The 24,044-nt window shown below is 41.6% G+C and overlaps 1 protein-coding gene across 1 annotated transcript in view; it reads left to right on the forward strand.

Annotated features, from left to right (window-relative positions):
- Positions 1 to 24,044, forward strand: part of LOC111981035 (transmembrane protein 132E) — a 381,967-nt gene that overhangs the window by 117,168 nt on the left and 240,755 nt on the right. The gene's annotated exons all lie outside the window — the stretch shown is intronic.

Here is a 24,044-nt window from a genome sequence, read left to right on the forward strand (position 1 = left end):
TATATATAGAGTGGAGGTCCCCTGAGGACCACTCAAAACCTTGCCTGCCTTGCCTCAAAATATGCAGGGGTTCCAGTACCCAAAAAGGTTGAGAACCACTGCTATACAACACTACTGAACAAAGAAACGAACATATGTTTGCGGGTTTCAATGGATCCAACAAATTGCTGGCAGATATTTTCCCTCTTGAGACTGTCCAGCCTGTCTTTATGTACATTACAGACAACTACGCAGTTCAGTCCTCTTGGCCCATGCTAGCCCGTAGCCAAGTCTTTAACCTGCGGAGTGCATTGAAACTCCTCTCAGCCTCACATGAAGACAATGGCACCACAAATGCCTTTCGGACAGTAAATACGAACCCTCTCTTACCTTGCCAGCTAAAAAACTGTCAGTGGATCAAACCATTGTGAGGCAAAGGGCGGGGGGGTCGCAATCTTTTGAAACTTAAAAACGCGCTATTAAGTGTCTATAATCAGCACAAGTGCTTTCATTGCGTATTATTAATATTATTGGAATTACTTAGTTATGTTTACAGTGATAGATTGGGGGGGACAAATCATATTTTTCCCAGGATGGGGGGGTCGTGTCCCCCCCGTCCCCCCTGGGATTTCCGCCTATGCATGGTACTGGTGTAAATACCATGGTATTTTCCTGCAATGGTGGTGACCAAAAACACATGATAGTACCATGCTAGTACAATGAAAAAGTACCATGGTTTTGTCGTGAAACATGATAGCATGGTAGTTGTTTACAATGTATTATGATGGTCAGTGTCCCACCGTTTTTCAGATAAAGTGACCAAAAACATAGTCATTTATAGTACTCACATAATGCAACATTGACTACTCGCACTGCAATGGGCAAAGCGTAGGCCTAGTATTATCTTAAACTCCTTTAGCTAAAAGTGAAAAACCATAACACACATGGTCTAATAGTGTAGTGTACACTCTTAAACGTTCGGAAACTGAATAGGGTATGGTGAGAAGAACCGTGAAGTTTTCAAATAGTTAGTTTGTCTGGTGTGTCTCTTTTCAATACAGTTTTCAGTTGGCTCTCTCTCATTCAACTGACATGGCTACTCTTATACAATTCTAGATAGCCAACATACTAATTAAAAACAATTTGTAAAAAGGTATTAATTATCATCATGTAAATCTCAACATATTCCTAAAAATAGCAAGTGACAATGTTTCCATTTGTTTACACTCTGTGTGAACATTCCTTGGTCCTGTCGCCATGACTACGACAGGCTAACTTGACTGGAGCTATTTTTAGCTAGATGCTAACGATCATTTATAAATTAAACTACCAAAACATAATCAAAAATATATATTTATATCATTGCACTCCGCTTATCTTTGTGTTTCATATCCTATGCTTTATAACTCTCTTTATAACTCTAGGCTACAATGTGCAATATATTTACAAAAGTATGTGGACAACCCTTCAAATTAGTGGATTCGGTTATTTCAGCCACACCCGTTGCTGACAGGTGTATAACATTGAGCACATAGCCATGTAATCTCCATAGACAAACATTGGCGGAAGAGTGGCCTTAMTGATGAGCTCAGTGACTTTCAACGTGGCACCGTCATAGGATGCCACCTTTCCATCAAGTCAGTTTGTTACATTTTTACCCTGCTAGAGCTGTCCCGATCAACTGTAAGTGCTGTTATTGTGAAGTGGAAACGTCTAGGAGCAACAACGGCTCATCCGCCAAGTGGTAGACCACACAAGCTCACAGAACGGGACCGCTGAAGTGCGTAGTGCGTAAAAATCGTCTGTCCTCAGTAACACTTACTACCGAGTTCCAAACTGCCTCTGGAAGCAACGTCAGCACAAGAACTGTTCGTCGGGAGCTTCATGAAATGGGTTTCCATGGCCGACCAGCCGCAGAAAAGCCTAAGATCACCATGAGCAATGCCAAGTGTCAGCTGGAGTGGTGTAAAGCTCGCCGCCATTGGACTCTGGAGCAGTGGAAACGCGTTCTCTGGAGTGATGAATCACACTTAACCATCTGGTAGTCCGATGGACAAATCTGGGTTTGGTGGATGCCAGGAGAACGTTACTTGCACAAATGCGTAGTGCCAACTGGCTGTTTTTCATGGTTTGGGCTAGGCCCCTTAGTTCCAGTGGAGGGAAATCTTAATGCTACAGCATGCAATGACATTCTGTGCTTCCAACTTTGTGGCAACAGTTTGGAGAAAGCCCTTTCCTGTTTCAGCATGACAATGCCTCCGTGCACAAAGCGAGGTACATACATAAATTATTTGTTGAGATTGATGTGGAACTTGACTGGCCTGCACAAAGCCCTGACCTCAAGCCCATTGAACACCTTTTGGATGAATTGGAACACAGACTGCGAGCCAAGCCAAATCACCCAACATCAGTGCCCAACCTCACAAATGCTCTTGTGGCTGAATGGAAGCAAGTCCCCACAGCAATGTTCCAACTTTTAGTGGAAAGCCTTCCGAGAAGAGTGGAGGCTGTCATAGCAGCGAAGGTGGGCACCAACTCCATATTAATGCTCATGATTTTGGAATGAGATGTTCGACGAGAAGGTGTCCACTTACTTTTTGTCATATAGTGTACCTCACATTCWGMCACATTTCAGGTTGGCAACACAGGGTACCCAAACATGAGCTAAAATCGGTACTAGTAATACAGAAAGTATTACCCATTTTTCATAGCAGCTATTTCCCTTTTTGTTTGACGTTACAGATAAACTAGTACCTACAATAGTAGCCTGCCTCTGACTTTTCAGAAATCTGCCCATACTGGTATATCAATTCCTCAATATAATACCAACCAACCTCTTTTGACCTTGGGAGTTTATTTATTTCATGCATTATACTGCCACTGTGCTATGGTAAYGCACAATTAATRAAGATGGTACCATATGATCATTTTTGTTACCGTTTATCATTGTGCGTTATCCTTGTAGAATGGTATTTCCATGACCCACATCTATACCATGGTAAAAATGAGGCAATGCCATAGTATTATTTAGGTCCATGGCAGAACCATCATACTTCAAAGCTAAAAACATGGTACATTTCCATGATTGATCAATACCATGGTATAAATGATGCCATACCATGGTAATATTTAGGTACAATGGCAGTACCATGGTAGTAGCATCATACATCAAGACTACAACCATGGTACATTTCCATTATTCAGACTATACCATGGTATAAGTGAAAGTACAATAGTAGTACCATAGTATGAATGAATGTACATGGTACATTTTTGTTAGGGTTTAGTGTGTGTACTTTACTGTGTTTAAACTAGGGATATCGCTTTTCAGAAAGAAAGGCTAAAGTGCTTAACTCTAGTCTTGTTGTCGTGATTTCAGCTTGTTTGCTGAGAAATGYTGTGCTGTTGTCAAAACAAATCCTCTTCCTAGTTTACCCCATTTAAAATCGATTTTTGTTTATTAAAATACCAAACAAATACGGCAAATAGTAAGTAAAAGAAGCACCAATATTACCTTAGAGGACTGAAGTTTCTGACTGTTTATTCTGTTCGTGTTACTATTGTACTCAACCATTTTTTCTGACCTTTTAAGAAAACCAACAAATATTTATGGTTAAAATGTACTTACTTCACAGTCAGGATGACCTCTGATTTCAAAGCAGATCAAAGAGTGTTTGTGTTGGCCTCCCGAGTGGCGCAGAGGTCTAATACAGTGCACTACAGACCCGGGTTCGTTCCCATGTGGCGGCGCACAATTGGCCCAGCGTCGTCCGGGTTAGGGGAGGGTTTGACCGGCAGGGATGTCCTTGTCCCATCACGCTCTGGCGACTCCTTGTGGCGGCCCGGGCGCATGTACGCTGACTTCAGTCGGCAGTTGTATGGCGTTTCCTCCGACACAATGGTGCAGCTGGTCTCCGGGTTAAGGGAGCAGTGTGTCAAGAAGCAGTGCGGCTTGGTAGGGTCGTGTTTCGGAGGACGCATGGCTATATATATATATATATATATATACAGTGGGGAGAACAAGTGTTTGATACACCGCCGATTTTGCAGGTTTTCCTACTTACAAAGCATGTAGAGGTCTGTAATTTTTATCATAGGTACACATTGTATGATTTTTAAGTAATTAATTTGCATTTTATTGCATGACATAAGTATTTGATAACCTACCAACCAGTAAGAATTCCGGCTCTCACAGACCTGTTCGTTTTTCTTTAAGAAGCCCTCCTGTTCTCCACTCATTACCTGTATTTACCTATTTACCATTACCTATTTGAACTCGTTACCTGTAGTAAAAGACACCTGTCCACACACTGCAATCAAACAGACTCCAACCTCTCCACAATGGCCAAGACCAGAGACTGGTGTTAAGCGACATCAGGGTTAAAATTGTTTAGACCTGCACAAGGCATGGGATGGGCTACAGGACAATAGGCAAGCAGCTTTGGTGAGAAGGCCCAACAACTGTTGGCGCAATTTATTAGAAATGGAAGAAGCTTCAAGATGACGGTCAATCACCTCAGACCGTCTGGGCCCCCCGGGGGGGGATCCATGCAAGATCTCACCTCGTGAGGATCAGCCCAGAACTACACGGAGGGACGCCTGTAATGACCATAGAGAGCTGGCGCGCCAAAAGTTCAAAGAAAAGCCCCATAGTAACACACCTACGGCGTTCATGGATTAAAATCCTGCAGCGCACGCAAGGTCCCCCTGCTCAAGCCAGTGCATGTCCAGGCCCGTCTGAAGTTACCAATGACCATCTGGATGATCCAGAGAGGAATGGAGAAGGTCATTGGTCTGATGAACAAAAATAGAGCTTTTTGGTCTAAACTCCACTCGCCGTGTTTGGAGAAGAAGAAGGATGAGTACAACCGCCAAGAACACCATCCCAACCGTGAAGCATGGAGGTGGAAACATCATTCTTTGGGGATGCTTTTCTGCAAAGGGGACAGACGACTGCACCGTATTGAGGGAGGGATGGATGGGGCCATGTATCGCGAGATCTTGGCCAACAACCTCCTTCCCTCAGTAATAGCATTGAAGATGGGTCGTGGCTGGGTCTTCCAGCATGACAACGACCCGAAAACACCACAGCCAGGGCAACTAAGGAGTGGCTCCGTAAGAAGTATCTCAAGGTCCTGGAGTGGCCTAGCCAGTCTCCAGACCTGAACCCAATATAAAATCTTTGGAGGGAGCTGAAAGTCCGTATTGCCCAGCGACAGCCCCGAAACCTGAAGGATCTGGAGAAGGTCTGTATGGAGGAGTGGGCCAAAATCCCTGCTGCAGTGTGTGCAAACCTGGTCAAGAACTACAGGAAACGTATGATCTCTGTAATTGAAAACAAAGGTTTCTGTACCAAATATTAAGTTCTGCTTTTCTGATGTATGAAATACTTATGTCATGCAATAAAATGCAAATTAATTACTTAAAAATCATACAATGTGATTTTCTGGATTTTTGTTGCAGACCTTTACATGCTTTGTAAGTAGGAAAACCTGCAAAATCGGCAGTGTATCAAATACTTGTTCTCCCCACTGTGTGTGTGTGTGTGTATATATATATATATATATATATATAGCCCTGCACACCAGCTTTGCACTCTTATTGGTCAGTCTAATATTGCTGGCTTAGCCATCTGGTTGCAGCCTCACTACACACCCAAAAAGAGAGGAGGATGTAAAGAGGGACAGTAAGTGAGAGGAATACAGAGGAAAGGGGGAAAGATTTTGTTTTCCCTTTCGACAGGGTGATTCAGTTAGCTTACAGTAATTGTATAGGGTGGAGAGGGTGGGAGAGAGGAGGAGGGTGGTGGTGGAAATGGTCCTTCAATCTAATTGCGGTCATTAGATGATACTGTAGATGTTACACTTATTGTAGAAATACCCTTTGCAAGCCGTGAGAGTGAATGAATTTGAATCTGCTCCCTGCCGTTGTCAGAGCTAATGTGTCTGACTCAATGGAGAAGGCTAATAACACATAATTACCCAACATTATGAGCTTCCTGTCAGTTTGCCTGCCATGTTTAATATGTGCATCTCATATGGTTATTGTGAACACTCAGTCGCAATAGCTCTCTCTCATATTACGCTGTATCATTACCCATGGTACTGCATGGCCACTATTTACTTGAGTAAACTCCCTTTCCTGGCCACCCTTTTGGCTTCAAATTACCATCTGCCCATTTGGTTTCTCTGGAGTTCCCATTGTATAGCAAGTTCTTGGTTTTTATGTGTAATCTTATAAGTGGTGGTTTTAGAGGATGCAATTGTTACATTCTCCCTTTCAATKTTTTTTTAATGGAAATCTACATTTAAAAATGTTTGTCTACCTTTGTAGCGTTGAGATGCTGCCTTTATCAAATGCTGCCTTTATCAAGTTTTATTGGATAACACCTGACACTGATGACCAGGGAATAATGTTGTCATCCAACTCATCTGTCTTTTGCCTCACAATACTGGGTTGATACTACCGTATTAGTGTCAGCCAAATTAATTCCCTATTTTATCGGCTAATTCCAACCATAATCCAACAGTGTCTAGCACACAGTGTTTCTTCTAAACCATCGCAAACTGAGGTCAAATATAGTTCAACAATCAGCATCCAATTGGTTTGGAATTCAGCTCTCTCTTTTGAAAGTATACCGTGTGTACAATTCAAACTGAAAGTGCATACAGTGGGGCAAAAAAGTATTTAGTCAGCCACCAATTGTGCAAGTTCTCCCACTTAAAAAGATGAGAGAGGCCTGTAATTTTCATCATAGGTACACTTCAACTATGACAGACAAAATGAGAAAAAAAAATCCAGAAAATCACATTGTAGGATTTTATTTATTTATTTGCAAATATGGTGGAAAATAAGTATTTGGTCAATAACAAAAGTTTATCTCAATACTTTGTTATATACCCTTTTTTGGCAATGACAGAGGTCAAACGTTTTCTGTAAGTCTTCACAAGGTTTTCACACACTGTTGCTGGTATTTTGGCCCATTCCTCCATGCAGATCTCCTCTAGAGCAGTGATGTTTTGGGGCTGTTGCTGGCAACACGGACTTTCAACTCCCTCCAAAGATTTTCTATGGGGTTGAGATCTGGAGACTGGCTAGGCCACTCCAGGACCTTGAAATGCTTCTTACGAAGCCACTCCTTCGTTGCCCGGGCGGTGTGTTTGGGATCATTGTCATGCTGAAAGACCCAGCCACGTTTAATCTTCAATGCCCTTGCTGATGGAGAAGGGGTTTTCACTCAAATCTCATGATACAATGGCCCCATTCATTCTTTCCTTTACACGGATCAGTGTCCTGTCGGTCCCTTTACAGAAAAACAGCCCCAAGCATGATGTTTCCACCCCCATGCTTCACAGTAGGTATGGTGTTCTTTGGATGCAACTCAGCATTCTTTGTCCTCCAAACACGACGAGTTGAGTTTTTACCAACTGACCATTGACACTCTACCATCTTCTCTGATATGCTCCTCTAGCAAACTTCAGACGGGCCTGGAATGTACTGGCTTAAGCAGGGGACACGTTTGGCACTGCAGATTTGAGTCCCTGGCGGCGTAGTGTGTTACTGATGGTAGGCTTTGTTACTTTGGTCCCAGCTCTCTGCAGGTCATTCACTAGGTCCCCCCGTGTGGGTTCTGGGATTTTTGCTCACCGTTCTGTGATCATTTTGACCCCACGTGGTGAGCATCTTGCCGTTGGAGCCCCAGATCGAGCGGAGATGATCAGTGGTCTTGTATGTCTTCGCATTTTCCTAATAATTGCTCCGACAGTGCTGACTTTCTGTCAAACCAAGCTGGCGTTACCTATTGCCCAGATTCAGGTTCTTCCCAAGCCTGCGTGCAGGTCTACAATTTTGTTTCTGTGCTCCTTGACAGCTCTGTTGCGTCTTGGGCCATAGTGGAGTTTGCGGCAGGTGTGACTGTTTGAGCGTTGTGGACAGGTGTCTTTTATACGTGATAACAAGTTCAGAACAGGTGCCATTAATACAAAGCCCGGGCACCGGTAACGCGAGTGGCCGAGGGACAGAGGGAAGCCTCTTAAAGAAGAAGTTACAGGGTTCTGTGAGAGCCCAGAAATTCTTGCTTGTTTGTCAGGTTGACCCAAACTTACTCTACTTTCCGACGATAATTTGCCGAATAAAATTCATTTAAAAATGCCGTCCAAACAATTGGACTTTTCTGCGGATTTTTTTTCTCATTTTGTCTGTCATAGTTGACGTGTACCTATGATGAAAATTACAGGCCTCTCTCATCTTTTTAAGTGGGAGAACTTGCACAATTGGTGGCTGACTAAATACTTTCTTGCCCCACTGTATGTCATTCATTGCTTTTTTTTGTCCTGCAATCATCTAGAGGCTATAACCTGCTATTTGAATTCTGGACATGTATTCGCTTAGCTGTAAATTGTAGGTTAGACCAATCAATAACCTATAATCAACAACCTTCATACGTTTTTTATATTGTGGATATTAATTGCTGGTAATTTTGGGTAAGAAGGCCAATAAGACATTTTGAGACATCTGAATTGCCTCTTTGGCACTAAATCAACCCCACCTTGAAAGGCCTGGGTTTTGTAATCTGGACCAGAGCTGAGGATCCACATTGAAACGGCCCTGAAAGAACTTCATTGGACTCTATGTAAACTGGAAACCACATATCCTGAGGCTGCATTTATTGTAGCTGGGGATTTTAACAAAGMTTATCTGAAAACGAGGCTCCCTAAATTTKATCAGAATATCGAATGCGCTACCTGGGCTGGCAGCATTCTGGATCATTGCTACTCTAACTTCCGCGACGCATACAAAGCCCTCCCTCGCCCTCCTTTCGGTAAATCTGACCACGACTCCATTTTGTTGCTCCCAGCCTATAGACAGAAACTAAAACAGGAAACGCTCGTGCTCAGGTCTGTTCAACGCTGTTCCGACCAATCGGGTTCCACGCTTCAAGATTGCTTCGATCACATGGACTGGGATATGTTCCGGATAGCCTCAGACAACAACATTGAAGTATACGCTTATTCGGTGAGCGAGTTTATTAGCAAGTGCATCGGTGATGTTGTACCCACRGTGACTATTAAAACATTCCCCAACCAGAAACCGTGGATTGATGGCAGCATTCGCGTAAAACTGAAAGCGCGAACCACTTCTTCTAATCATGGCAAGGCGACTGGAAACATGACCGAATACAAACAGTGTAGCTATTCCCTCCGCAAGGCAATCAAATAAGCTAAGCATCAGTATAAAGACAAAGTAGAGTCGCAATTCAACGGCTCAGACACGAGACGTATGTGGCAGGGTCTACAGTTAATCACGGACTACAAAAAGAAAACCAACCCYGTCACGGACACCGACGTCTTGCTCCCAGACAAAATAAACAGCTTATTTGCTCGCTTTGAGGACAATACAGTGCCACTGGCACGGCCTGCTACCAAAACCTGCGGGCTATCCTTCACCGCAGCCAGCGTGAGTAAAACATTTAAACATGTTAACCTTCGCAAGGCTGCCGGCCCAAAAAGGAGGTATTTGGACATAAAGATGAACTTTATCGAAAAATCGAATATTTATTGAGGAACTGGATTCGGGAGTGCATTCTGATGAAGATCATCAAAGGTAAGTGAATATTTATAATGCTATTTCTGACTTCTGTTGACTCCAACATGGCGGATATCTGTTTGGCTTGATTTGTTGTCTGAGCGCCATACTCAGATTATTGCATGGTTTGCTTTTTCCGTCTTTTTTTTTAAAAAATCTGACACCGGTTGCATTAAGGAGAAGTATATCTTTAATTCTGTGAATAACACTTGTATCTTTTATCAATGTTTATTATGAGTATTTCTGTAAATTGATGTGGCTCTGTGCAAATTCATGGGATGTTTTGGAAGCAAAGCCAAATGTAAACTGAGATTTTTGGATATAAATATGAACTTGATCGAACAAAACATAAATGTATTGTGTAACATGTTGTCCYGGGAGTGTCATTTGATGAAGAATATCAAAGGTTGGTGATTAATTGTATCTCTATTTCTGCTTTTTGTGACTCCTCTCTTTGGTTGGAAAATGGCTGTATGCTTTCTGTGACTAGTTGCTGACCTAACATAATGATATGTTCTGCTTTCGCCGAAAAGCCTTTTTGAAATCGGACACTGTGGTTGGATTAACGAGAAGTTTATCTTTAAAATGGTGTCTAATACTTGTATGTTTGAGAGATTTGAAGCTAAGGTAACTGAGCTAAATTACTATCGCCCCGTAGCACTCACTTCTGTCATCATGAAGTGCTTTGAGAGACTAGTCAAGGATCATATCACCTCCACCCTACCTGACACCCTAGACCCATTCCAATTTGCTTACCGCCCCCAATAGGTCCACAGACGATGCAATCGCAATCACACTGCACACTGCTCTAACCCATCAGGACAGGTGGAATGCCTATGTAAGAATGCTGTTCATTGATTACAGGTCAGCATTTAACACCATAGTACCCTCCAAACTCGTCATTACGCTCGAGACCCTGGGTCTCGACCCCACCCTGTGCAACTGGATCCTGGCCGCCCCCAGGTGGTGAGGGTAGGAAACAACATATCCACCCCGCTGATCCTCAACACTGGGGCCCCACAAGGGTGCGTTCTCAGCCCTCTCCTGTACTCCCTGTTCACCCATGACTGCGTAGCCATGCACGCCTCCAACTCAATCATCAAGTTTGCAGACGACACTAGAGTGGTAGGCTTGATTACCAACAACGACGAGACGGCCTACAGGGAGGAGGTGAGTACCCTTGGAGTGTGGCGTCAGGAAAATAACCTCACACTCAATGTCAACAAAACAAAGGAGATGATTGTGGACTTCAGGAAACAGCAGAGGGAGCACCCTCCTATCCACATCGACAGGACAGTGGTGGAGAAGGTGGAAAGTTTTAAGTTCCTCTGCGTACACATCACGGACAAACTGAAATGGTCCACCTACACAGACAGCGTGGTGAAGAAGGCGCAACAGCGCCTCTTCAACCTCAGGAGGCTGAAGAAATTTGGCTTGTCACCGAAAACACACACACTTTTACAGTCGAGAGCATCCTGTCGGGCTGTATCACTGCCTGGTACAGCAACTGCTCCGCCCACAACCGTCAGGCTCTCCAAAGGGTAGTGAGGTCTGCACAGCGCATCACCGTGTGCCAACTACCTGCCCTCCAGGACACCAACACCCCCCGATGTCACAGGAAGGCCAAAAACATCATCAAGGACAACAACCAACTGGGCCGCTGCCTGTTCACCCCACTATCATCCAGAAGGCGAGGTCAGTACAGGTGCATCAAAGCAGGGACCGAGAGACTGAAAAACAGCTTCTATCTCAAGGCCATCAGGCTGTTAAACAACCATCACTAACATTGAGTGACTGCTGCCAACATACTGACTCAAATCTCTAGCCACTTTAATAGTAAACAATTGGATGTAATAAATGTATCACTAGCCATTTTAAACAATGCCACTTGATATAATCTTTACATACCCTACATTACTAATCTCATATGTAGATACTGTACTCTATACCATCTACTGCATCTTGCCTATGCCACACGGCCATCGCTCACCCATATATTTATATGTACATATTCTTATTCATTCCTTTACACTTGTGTGTATAAGGTAGTTGTTGTGAAATTGTTAGATTACTTGTTAGATATTACTGCACGGTCGGAACTAGAAGCACAAGCATTTCGCTACACTCGCATTAACATCTGCCAACCATGTGTATGTGACCTATAAAAATGGATTTGATTTGTTTAAAGAYGTACGATTTCTATTATGGCTGGCATAGAGCAAATCGTTGGCATGGAGGTAGTGCAATATACTGAGAGAGCCTGAGCTTCCTGGCTTTAGAACATCAAGAAAACGAGGCTTGGTTGCAGATTATAGACGGGCACAAAGAGAATATTCTGTCTGGTAGAGATATGAAGCTCCTAGCTGAGGAACAGTTGGCCAATGCAATTAGGCCCATTCTACAGGAAGAGTTGGGCGTGCACAGAGAAATAAAGATTTGGAGAACAGGGAGGGGATCAGTGGGCCAAAGAGGACAAGATAGGGGTCAGGAAATCAAGCCCAGTGGTGGTGTTTAACTCCCTAAATCAGCTTTTCTTTTGGCTGAAACCAATTCAATTTCGCTTCTACTCAACACAGTGTTCWAACACGATAAGGATAAACATGTTTTTTCCAAAGTAGAGGGAGAATGTCCCAACGAGTCCATTGACAAACGATGGCATCAAAAAACTAAAATGCATATATTTACAGTTCGGAAACAACAGCTGTTCCAGAGATTGATGGTAGTGCTGATAAATCCCAGTAGGGTGGTCCCCAGCTGTGGAAGCGATTAAGTGACTGTGGTGGTGACACCGGCAGGCTGCAGACACACACACAGCTGGTGACATGGATGGATTACAACGGTAGAAAAATGTGATACATCCTACCATGATTAAAAAAGAGACTACTATAACACACTGTACCGTTTGTTCACRGATGTGTTTGGGACTTTGTGGCTTTACAGGCTGTGGCTACTGCTTTGACTTGTTCGGTTTACACAGTAGGCTCAAGTCTATGGAATACTTTTTGGCGTGTTCTTTCATACAATTTTTATTCGGTCACAGTGATGAATGGAGATGTTAAAGATTTGGCAACAGATATTTAAATCAAGCAGACAAAAATCTGTGACATATGCTGCCTCAAGGTCAAGTTGAATCTGGGCCTGTTTTGGGAGATTTTCCTCTTTTTCATTAGGTTTGACAGAAGCCTTTTTAGCAACAGCATACAGTGCCTTTGGAAAGTATTCAGACCCCTTGACTTTTTTCAGCCTTATTCTAAAATGTATTAAATACAAAAAAATCTTCAGCAATCTACACACAATACCCCATAATGACAAAGTGAAAACAGGATTTTAGATTTTTTTGTAAATGTATACAATTCTGAAACTGAAATACCTTATTAACGTAAGTATTCAGACCCTTTGCTATGAGACTCGAAATTGAGCTCAGGTGCATCCTGTTTCCATTGATCATCCTTGATGTTTCTCCAACTTGTTTCTCCAACTTTACCTGTGGTAAATTCAATTGATTGGACATGATTTGGAAAGGCACACACCTGTCTATATAAGGTCCCATAGTTGACAGTGCATGTCAGAGCAAAAACCAATCCATGAGGTCGAAGGAATTGTCCGTAGACTTCCCGAGACAGGAGTGTTGAGGCACAGATCTGGAGAAGGGTAACAAAACATTTCTGCAGCATTTAAGGTCCCCAAGAACACTGTGGCCTCCATCATTCTTAAATGGAACAGGTTTGGAACCACCAAGAACCTGATGGTCACTCTGACAGAGCTCTAGAGTTCCTCTGTGGAGATGGGAGAACCTTCCAGAAGGCCAACCATCTCTGCAGCACTCCACCAATCAGGCCTTTATGGTAGAGTGGCCAGACGGAAGCCACTCCTCAGTAAAAAGCACATGACAGCCCGCTTGGAGTTTGCCAAAAGGCACCTAAATACTCTCAGACAATGAGAAACAAGATTCTCTTGTCTGATGAAACCAAGATTGAACTCTTTGGCCTGAATGACAATTGCCACTTCTGGATGAAACCTGGCATTGCACTATCATTACAGATGTGAGTGCCATAGGGCGTGCCATAGGGCGATAGTCATTGGCAGGTTACCTTTGAGTTCTTGGAAGGGGTACAATGTGAGTGTCGAGACAGGACAAGAACAGTGTGTGTGTATCTGTATGTTCACGTGCGTGTCTACATCCATGTTTGTGTGTGTTTCTGTTGAGGAGACCACGCAATCTTGATCCTTCACAGAATCAAAGCGTGCAACATTGCATTCCGCTGCCAACACAACCCATTTTTGGGACAGAAACTAAAACATACAGTTGTACACCCAGAAGTCTGGCCATGCCTTCCTCTCCTAGCAAGCCTGCGGGAGTACATCTGACAGCCAGTCGTGTTCTGTTCACTGTTCCACTTGGCCTTAATCCAAATAAACAGGATCCACCTCTTCATCTGTACTTAAACAAATCACATAACCTACTTTCTGTACCTAATTCTTGATTGACATGTGTTTGAAGAATGTTGTCCCCTATTGACTGAGGTGAATGAAGCTACAGCAACAAGGTGATAATGGCTGGAGTCAATTTAGCTTGTTTTTGTTCTTTTCGAAATTGCATTTGCGTTTTTTAAATTATGTAGAAAATGCAGTAAATGACCTTCAATATTTTATATTTTTTTCCAACCCCTAGATTTAGCTGAAATGACACCCCTGCTGTTCAATATTGTGGCAGATCATGCTCGCATAATATTGAACCACATACCATCCGTGTTGGGCAGCATCATGTGTTTTCCGTGCTGATCAAATATTGCTCACATAGCACTTTATATGAAGCTATTGTAAAAGGTCTAAGTAGTTCATGGTTTAATTTATTGAATTAGTTTATCAGTTAAAAAAAGAAAACAGTGCAGCCACATCTCATGGATTTGTCCAGCATCAACATGACAATCACATTTTCAACCAATGAGTTATATCTGTGCTCATAAACCAATGAATAATAGCCTATAAACTATTTATAAACTCTTACAAACCCTTAATGTAAAGTGTGCCACCCTCAAACTTTTATTAGGAAGCTAACTCCAGGTGGTATTTGAGCAGTGACTGGCATTGGTCAAAAGAAGTGCCGTACATAGGGAAGAATGTGCCATCTGGGAAACTGCCACTGTTTTGAGGTCATACTGGGCTAAGCCTGCTCTTATCCATTCTTCATCTTCACACCACCACTATATCACCAAGGCTTTGGAGTGCTAAAGCTGTTTCCAAGATTGTCCTGATAGACAGGAGAGCGATGCACCGCCTTTGTGTGGAGTGTTTTTCCACTTTTGACCCTTTCTACAAATATTAGACATTATGAAATAATAGGAACATGTGAGATGGGTGGGGGGGTAAATTATCTTGTAGAGTTGGGCGGTATCCAGACTTCCATACCGTGGCTGTGCCATCCCAGGATATACAGTATTACCGGTAGTGCACCCAAGGGGAGCTATTTCTTTCACCAAACGTTAGCAAGTTAGCAAAACCCAGCTCGAGAGAATTTATTTGGCACATCTTAGATGTTAACTTAATAGTTATAAGATATATAGCTGGCATTAGTAGTGAAATTCATACAAGTGTAACATGATCTCCTCACTTAAGTTGCACTGCAGAGATGACTCCACTCACGAAGCTACCATTTTGTTTGTGGTTCTTTGTAAACAAACACACATGATTGGCTCAAACCGCTGTTTTRCGAATCTAGTGCCGGTTAAGTTTCAAAATGAAAAACTATCTAACGGGCGAAATGACGAACGCAATCTGCTTTATCTATTACCTAGTGCACAAGTTGACTGCAGGTATTTATTTAAAAATTACTAATAATCAAAGCCCAAAAAACGTCACTTACCAGAATGCTAATAAAATACTAACAAGTAATAAGGAATCCGCATAGAGAATGCTAACGAGAGCATTGCAACCATTTTATACAGTTTCTGACCTAAACCAAACAAGTAACTCAAAAACTCTACTCACAGTTTGCTGCACACACGGATATTAGCCAGCAAGGCTCTTGATCCAGGAGGGGATTATCTGCTGTTACAAGATAATGTTTAATTTTGGTAGAAGCTTAAAACCACTTAGCTAGATAGCTAACTAGTTACTAAATTAGCAAACCAAATACACAACTGCAGAGGATTTAGTATTTAGTCAATTCACTTAATAGTAATACGATATCTAGCTGGCAAACATTTAATTGTGAATTCCATACTGTATTTAGATCACCTGGTACATRMTGCACAACAGTGAGTGACTTACAAGGCTCCGGTCTCTCATCGTGGTGGGCTTGTAAACAAACACCACTACCCTAAATGGCATAATGTGACAGGTGAAATGAAGAACGCAATGTTCTTTATCTCCTAACATATTGCACAAGTTGACTGCAGGTATTTACTTAAAAAGTAGCTACAAATATTAAATGTATTAAAAAACTTAATAAACCATCCCGTGTTTTTTCAAAATACCCCGATATATGGTGTATACGGTATACTGCCCAAGGCTATTGGCTTGATCAGTCAGGCGTTAGGAACTAAAGTCATGGTAGGGTAATGTGTRAATGAACAAGGAGAAGCTTTAAAATGCAAACTCCACATTTATCAGCTTGGGTACAATAGTAGGATTACAACACTTAGGTCTATCTGCTTGCATGATAATTACATAATCTAATCTATGGTTTTATTAGCAAGGATTTTATTCAGAGACAGTGAAATCTCTAAACTGACACTAATGATGTGATGCCCTGTTGCATTCATTGTTACAAACAGATTAAAGAAACAATTGTAATGCAAGAATGTCCACTCAACAAATTAATCTCAGGGCCTATAACATAGAACAAAAATGATGAAATATATCCAATGAATGTATATCGAAAGCTGGGGTGATACAGATGAGGGTGCAGCGTAACACTGGGGATATGTGCTTGATGAGGTCAAGGTACAATGTGAGGCACTTTGCTGGCCCCTGTAGATTAGCTGTGCTAGCGTGGCCCTGGCAATCAAATGTGTTTGGTCTGCAGCGAAACTGGCTTCCTGGTGGATTTGAGAGGAGAGACAATGAAAGGTCACGTTAATGAGCACCGCTCCAGATGCCTTTGCTGATCGACCGTGTCACACCTCGCATGGCTATTTCGCATCACCATAGCAACACCCCTTGTAAGTTTCAACAGTGACCTTTGACCTCCTATTCATGGACTCCTGCTTACCAACTTCCCCTGGCCAACTAATTGATTCTACAACTAATTGTGTTGTTGTTGCCAGATGTGTAAGTAGCTTATTAGTTGGGTGATGAGGTAAACTATGTTTTTGTATGTTTTTGCTGGCAAATACTATGGTCGAATTCAGGTTGCAGGATTTAGGTTACAGCTTTCAACGGTCCAATATACGTGATGTACGGGATTGCAGATATCACCTGGCTTTCAAACTATAACCTCTAGCTGTTAGAATTGTTACTTGTTTTGTGAAATTAAAGTTTATACAACAGCCTCTCCACAGTCAATGGGCCACAATGTCGTATTCCAGTTAAGTTAGTAAAATGTCTGATCCATTCGAAATAAAGTACATCAAGGTCTCTCTTCACCATGAAGATGTGAACGTCACTGCATGGGTACACAACCTCTCACCCTTTGTGTTTAATGGAAGTCCCAGCTAGGGCTGGGCGGTATACCGTATTTTACTATATACTGGCATTTATGCACGGACCGGTTTGGGATTTTACTTTACCTTCTATAACGATATTTGAATGTTTGGTTTGTTAAATGTGATACGCTGTGTGTAACGTTGATTTTTATAGTTTACTCCGCTACTTGAGTCATCCCTCTCCGCTCTCTCTCTCTCTCCATGCCGCTTTCCACACAGACCTAGTCCCACCCCGTCACTCAAGGAGCGCATTTGTTGTTGCTTGACCACGAGACACTTTCGTTCAGTCTGCATGGTCAACGCAGCACATGCAACAATGTTGATGACAACGATGTTGTTTCCACTTTGATCTTAATATAAATCTACAAGGGTTCTATAATTACAAAATTTGTTTGTGTTTCTTATATTTGCAAACAGCTAGTTTGTATTTTCTTAGCAAGTTAAGCTAAATTGTGTTAGCCACTAATGCTAATCACTAGATAGCTGGCTAGCTAACTGGCTAATAAAAGTACTGAGTACAAATGTAGCTAGCTAATAAAGCCTGATATCAGTACTGGTGGAGGCTTAAATCAGCATGTTGTTTGTGCAACAGTTCCTCTTTGATTTAGAAGATATAGGCGTAGCATGAATATGTTGGCTATATAAATAAAGATTTAATGTGGCCAAAGATTATAGGGTCCCCTACGAAACACTGATCATCACTTTGGTTCCTACCCTGTCAAATTAACTTGTCTATGGCATTTCCTTCGTTGTCATGTCAAACACTGTATGCAAAGTGCCCACTATTATTTATATTCTAACTATAGAATTATAATAAACATTCTATTTCCATGATTCCAAAAGTTCACCCAAGTGTTTTGTTCTAAATCACTTTTATTAACCAAAAACATAAAATACCGTCAAAAATATTGCCCAGCCCCAGCCAGAGCCACTTCAATGTCTCCAGATTCACAAAAAAGCCAGGTAAATGGATAAGAGCTACCTGGGTACAGCAGCCAGATAGGTATGTGACATTTATTTGTCTTGCTGTCTTGGCACGAGTGCCAATAGAAGTACTTTGATGTGATGACATTCTGACAGGCAATATTGTCCACTTGAGAAAAAACAAGAAAGTATTTGTAGAWAGTCGGTAAAATACAGTCAAAAGACAGATTAAAAAGGCAATTCTAACAGGTGAACTAACTTAGTCTACCGTGAACAGCCATTGTGAATTACTGCCAAAGAACCAGGTTCTTTGATTTTCACAAAGAATGACCAACCCGGTTAACGGAGATACAAACAGTGATTTCTGAAAATATTAAGACCACTTGACTTTTTACACATTTTGTTACGTTACAGCCTTATTATAAAATTGATTGATAAGAATTGTATTTTTATTTTAAAATCTAGACAATACCCCATAATGACAAACAATAACAGGTTTTTAGAAATGTTTGCTAATTTATTAAAAATGAAAAAATGAAATAWYACATTTACATAACTATTCAGACCCTTTACTCAGTACGTTGCTGAAGCACCTTTTGCAGCGATTACAGCCTTGAGTCTTCTTGGGAATTACTCTACAAGCTTGGCACACCTGTATTTGGGGAGTTTCTCCYATTGTTCTCTGCAGATCCTTTCAAGCTCTGTCAGGTTGGATGGGGAACGTTGCTGTACAGCTATTTTCAGGTCTCCAGAGATGTTCGATCGGGTTCAAGACCGGGCTCTAGCTGGGCCACTCAAGGACATTCAGAGACTTGTCCCGAAGCCACTCCTGCATTGTCTTGGTTGTGTGCTTAGGGTCGTTGTCCTGTTGGAAGGTGAACCTTCGCCCCAGTCTGAGGTCCTGAGGGCTCTGGAGAAACGCTAACGCGCTAACCAAAGTAGCTAATTGGACATAAATAACGGGCATTATCGAACTAATCTAGCATTTATTGTGGACCTGGGATTCCTAGGACTGCATTCTGATGAAGTWYATCAAAGGTAAGGAAACATTTATCATGTATTTTCTGGTTTCTGTTGACCCCAACATGGCGGCTAATTTGGCTATTGTTCTGAGCTCCGTCTCAGATTATTGCATGATTTGCTTTTTCCGTAAAGTTTTTTAAAAATCTGACACAGCGGTTGTATTAAGGAGAGGTATATCTATAATTCCATGTGTATAACTTGTATTATCATCTACATTTATGATGAGTATTTCTGTTGAAACGATGTGGCTATGCAAAATCACTTGATGTTTTTGGAACTAGTGAATGTAACGCGCCAATGTAATCTCAGATTTTTTGTTATAAATATGAACTTTATCAAACAAAACATGCATGTATTGTGTGACATGAAGTCCTATGAGTGTCATCTGATGAAGATAATCAAAGGTTAGTGATTAATTTTATCTCTTTCTGCTTTTTGTGAAAGCTATCTTTTGCTGGAAAAATGGCTGTGCTTATTGTGGTTTGGTGGTGACCTAACATAATCGTTTGTAGTGCTTTCGCTGAAAAGCATATTTGAAATCGGACACTTTGGTGGGATTAACAATAAGATTACCGTTAAAATGATATAAGACACATGTATGTTTGAGGAATTTTAATTATGAGATTTCTGTTGTTTGAATTTGGCACCCTGCACTTTCACTGGCTGCTGTCATATCGATCCCGGTAGCGGGATGCAGCCATAAGAAGTTAAACAATGTTAAACATTAAGAACTTTTGAAACACCAATGTTGGGTTTACTAAATAGTTGTGACATCACTCCTATTTAATCATATTATTAGTAAATCAAAACCAATGTTTATGGCTATTATCAGTTCCCTTGACTTTATTTGTGTAAAGTTTTATTTACTAAAAAACAAAGTTGCATCTAAAAATAATAAGTGTCTTGTTGTTGCCTTAAAGTAGATTAAAGTAGACTTCCATTTTTTACAGTGTAATGAAACAATGTGTAGATTTATTTGCATTCAGCTTCGGTTTCTCAACATTCTCTTTTGCTTTACCCCCGGGCYTCCCTGACATTGCCACATTGCTCTCCCATTTCTTGCAAGCCCATAAAGCTCTGTCAGTTAACCTTTTTGTTTTACACCTTTGCTCTTTGATCACTGGAGCGTGGTGGCCATCTAGCCCCAATCACCTTCACCATACCTTCTCCACTCCCAACGTAAAAAAAAGCCCCTCTAAAATGTCATTCTCTTCGCATTGCTGCCGGACCTCCATAGTTACAGTGCTGGACAGATTGTGAATATGACAAACATCATCTATTATGACGACATTGGAATAAAAACGGGGMGGGGTTATCGCATCTGTGCCAAGCTTTGTGTGCTGTGCTAAAACCCATCAGAGGGGACAGTGTGGTATGAATATATGGATTAGTGGTAGATTACTCCCAAGGCCGGTGAGACCTTAGCTCACATGTTGTCTTTCTTGTTGGTCACATATACAATAAGCCCATACAGCAGAGGGATATCAAGAGGTGAACTGATCTTTTATTTATATATATATATATATTCGACATATAAAGAAATACACGTTTTACAGATACATAATTTTACACCCTATACTTATTGAACCACCTCCCTCCCTTTAACAACAAAAGCAGCATACATACAAAAATAAAATACATTTACAATTGGAAATAATATATAAATATGCACACAAGTACACATACACACAAATAAAAAATATCACAACATACCCTCACTTCCTTCCCACAACCTCCTGTATCCCCTTGGCCAAAATTCTTACTCCTGATCAATAGAAGGCAACTGTTCAAAAAAGGAAATTAAAGGCTGCCATCTCCAGAAAAAGTTATCAGTACATCCTCTGAGTGTATTTAATTTTTTCTAAGTGTAGAAAATACATTAGATCTTTCAACCAGGATGATGGAGTGGGAGGTTTGTAGGATTTCCAGTTAAGCAAGATCTGCCGGCGGGCTATAAGGGAAGCAAACGCTACAGCGCCCGCTTTACTTTTAGTGAAACTATGCAACAAAGATGGAACTCCAAATATAGCTATTAGAGGACAAGGCTGCAGGTCAATGTCTAGAATGTTAGAGAGAGTATTAAAAAAGGATGACCAATACTCAGACAGCTGAGAACACGAATAAAACATATGAGAGTGGTCTGCCGGAGTGAATGAACATCTATCACGTGTCATTCGCGTTTGGGAGGAATTTACACTGTTTTTCTTTGGTGTAGTGAATTCTGTGCAAGGCTTTGAACGGAATAAACTTAACCGAGCACACGAGGATGTGGAGTTAACCCTAAGAATTGACTCCTCCCACCAGTCATCTTCAAGGTCAAGTTCACTACCCCAGTCTGTTTTTATTTTGTTTATTGGAGAGACTTCAGAGGACAGTATAATGTCATATAATCTAGAAATCAGATCTTGCTGATTAAACGGGAGGGACAAAATCTCCTCGAGCAACGTCTTGGGAGGTAGTTGAGGAAAGGTGGGAAAATGAGAGCGGAAAAAGTTACAGGCATGAAAATAGCGAAAAAGATTAGAATGAGCCAGATTAGATTTAGCTACGAGATCATTAAAACGGACAAACTTCCCATCTAAAAATAAATATTTGAAACAAACCAAACCTCTCTCATGCCACAAAACAAAAGCCTGGTCAAGTTTGGAGGGTAAAAATAGGTGGTTGTTACAGATAGGGCTTAGAAGAGAAAGGGCAGAAAGTCTAAAATGTTGACGAAATTGTCTCCAGATCTTCAAAGTAGAGCACACAATGGGGTTTCCAGTATACTTTGAAGGACACAAGGACTGTGGGGCACAAGCAAGAGCAGAAAGGGAGGATGATTGGCAGGAGTGCGCCTCTAATGAGCACCAGTTGGTACCTGGAGCATTACACCAGACCATAATCTTTTGAATTTTGGCTGCCCAATAGTAAAGCAGTAAATTTGGAAGTGCCAATCCTCCATCTTGTCTCCTACTTTGAAGTATTGTTATACGTATCCTAGGTGATTTGCCTGCCCAGATAAAATGACTGATGAGCCTATCCAACTTGGTAAAAAATTATTTAGGGAAAAAAGACATTGAAAAAGGTATAGAAACCTAGGTAAAATATGAATTGTAACAGATTGGATTCTGCCAGATAATGAGAGAGGCAGACTATACCAGCATTGTAATTCTGCTTTAACTCTTGTGACTAGGCTTGCAAAGTTAGTTTTATGGAGGGTAGCCAGAGAGTGTGTTATATTCACACCCAAATAGGAAAAACCAGAGGGTGACAGACGGAAAGGCAGGGATCTAAGGGGAATTTGCTTGGCAGCAGGGTTGATCGGAAAACATTAACTTTTCTGAATGTTCAATTTGTAACCTGAAAATGATCCAAACGTGATATATAATAGTAGATCATCTGCTTACAGTGACACTTTGTGCTCTTCACCAGCTCTGTGGATTCCACTGAATGATGGTGATAATTTTAAGGCCAAGGAAAGCGGTTCTATCGCAAGAGCAAAAAAGGAGCTGGGACATAGGGCACCCTTGATGGGTCCCCTCTGCAGAGGGGGAAGTATTTTGAATGTTGGTGTGTACTCTAGCTGTAGGAGCAGAATATAGCAGACGTATCCATGAGATGAAATTGGACCCAAAACCAAATTTTCTCCAAATCTTAAATAAATAATCCCACTCCACCCGGTCGAAAGCCTTCTCAGCATCAAGGGAAACAACAATTTTGGGGTCTGGAGAGATAGGAGAGAGTATAATGTTCAAAAGACGTCGTACATTGGAAAACAGTTGTCGCCCTTTGATGAAACTCATTAGATCATCAGATATGACATCCTGAAGGCAGGGTTCCAAACTGCATGCTAGAACCTTAGGTAATAATTTAACATCAGCGTTCAAAAGTGAAATGGGCTGATATACACCACATTCCGCCAGATCTTTGTCTTAAGCATAAGKGAGATGGAGGSTTGGGKKRGSGKSGGGGGGGGGGGGGGGGAGCCCTGTGATAACGAGTCGGTGAATATATTTAATAGTATTGGGACGAGTCGATCTGAGAATTTTTTGTAAAAATCGACAGGGAAGCCATCAGGGCCTGGGGCCTTGCCACTTTGCATTAACTTTAGACCCTTTGTTATCTCATCAAGATACAGAGGGTTGTCCAGAACTTTACTCATGCCCATATCAATGGATGGGATATCCAAGTTATCTAAAAGGTTGTTCATAGCCGTATTATCTGTTGGGTGTTCGGCTTTGTAGAGGTTAGAATAAAAGGACACAAGTTGAATTAATATTAGAGGGATCACTTGTAAGATTACGGGAGGAGTCATATACCTGAGAGATGAGATGTTGACTGGCGTTTAAGTTGGTGTGCCAAAATGCAGCTGGCCTTGTCACCAAATCCACAAAAGGCAGCTGGCCTTGTCACCAAAAAATAGTACGTCCCCTTTGTTCGTTGCAACAGAAACTATGCTATATCCGTGGAAAGCAGATTCAATTTAGTTTGAAGTTTCAGCCTCTCTGCGTATAATTCACGGGATGGTGAAGTTGAATATTGCCGGTCTATTGCCAGGATTGAGTCCATCAGTTCCTGATGTTTCAGTTTTATTTGTTTGACATAATGAGCGTCTTTCCCCATAGTACAGCTTTCAAAGTGTCCCAAAGAAGAGAAGGGGAGGTGTCATCATTTTTATTAGTTTGAATGAATACATCTATGTTGGTCGAAATAAAGTCACAGAATTCTTTGTTAGAAAATGGGGCCGTGTTAAATCTCCAATTCAACAGTTTTTTTGCATTCGGAGTAAGTGCTAAGTCCAGAATGTGGGGGGAATGGTCCGAAATCACTATCGCAGAATATTCTGTGGTTTTAACTGAGGGGAGAAGGGCTCTATCTAAAAAAAAAAGTTGTCTATGCACGAGT

The sequence above is a fragment of the Salvelinus sp. IW2-2015 genome, linkage group LG20, assembly GCF_002910315.2.
Source record: "Salvelinus sp. IW2-2015 linkage group LG20, ASM291031v2, whole genome shotgun sequence".
Taxonomy (NCBI): domain Eukaryota; kingdom Metazoa; phylum Chordata; class Actinopteri; order Salmoniformes; family Salmonidae; genus Salvelinus; species Salvelinus sp. IW2-2015.